Here is a 924-nt window from a genome sequence, read left to right on the forward strand (position 1 = left end):
AAATAGTTGAGGTTGACCAAGGGAAATAGTGAGGGCAGGGTGTGGAATTGCATATAGGCCCAGTGGGAAAGCTGCAGTTGCCTGCTGTGGGCCTGGGTGAGGTCCCATAGTTTAGGTAATAAATCTGGCTGATGTCATTCGTAATAGGGTTACTTTTAGTAATAAAACGGGGGAGGACTGAAGGAGAAAATCTGGATATTGCTAATCCTGGAGTTACTCACCCAACTCCTAAAGAGCAGAGTGATGCTGAAATAGAAAAGTTCCTAAAAAATGTAATTATGTAGCATTGCTAATCTAGTGATACACTTGCACTTGGTCACTTCATAGGGTGAGGCAAGGTAATTTAGGAAGTGTTAGTTTTGGGGACTGATATTAGAGGGCAAAGTGAAGGACAGACTGTTTACTTTAATGTTTCTGAAACACTTTAGTAGACCTTTTAGTCTCTACCACAAAACACCTCTTCCTCAAATTTTGGTGTGACTGGGCTGCTTTGTAATGGGAACAGACTTGGATTTTTGTCTCACTGTAGAAATAAGGACCATCTGCACAAGCAGAGCGTGGGCTCAGGTGCTGAGCCCTCCTAGTCCCTGCCTGCCACAGCACAGGAGGTGTTGGCACCTGGGCTGTTTCTGACCTTCAGAGTGCTCCAAACACTCTGTGTTTGGGCAGAGGAGGAGGTCAGGATGCCCTGCAGTCAGGATGCACGGGGGGGGGGCAGTACAGCTGTTGTCTGTGGGTTGCACATCTGGATGAAGGGATGTAGACAGCCTGGCAGGTGTGATGGGAAGCTTGGTTGGGCAGGAGGGACCTGGCTGCCCAGGCTTGGATGGCAGAGGAAAGCACAGGATGTCCTTTAGCAGGGCACAGCGAGGGTGTGGCACTGGCACAAGGCTTGTTAGATGTCAGAATGACTCAGCAGGGACC

The sequence above is a fragment of the Corapipo altera genome, unplaced genomic scaffold (assembly GCF_003945725.1).
Source record: "Corapipo altera isolate COAL_440 unplaced genomic scaffold, ASM394572v1 268, whole genome shotgun sequence".
NCBI lineage: Eukaryota > Metazoa > Chordata > Aves > Passeriformes > Pipridae > Corapipo > Corapipo altera.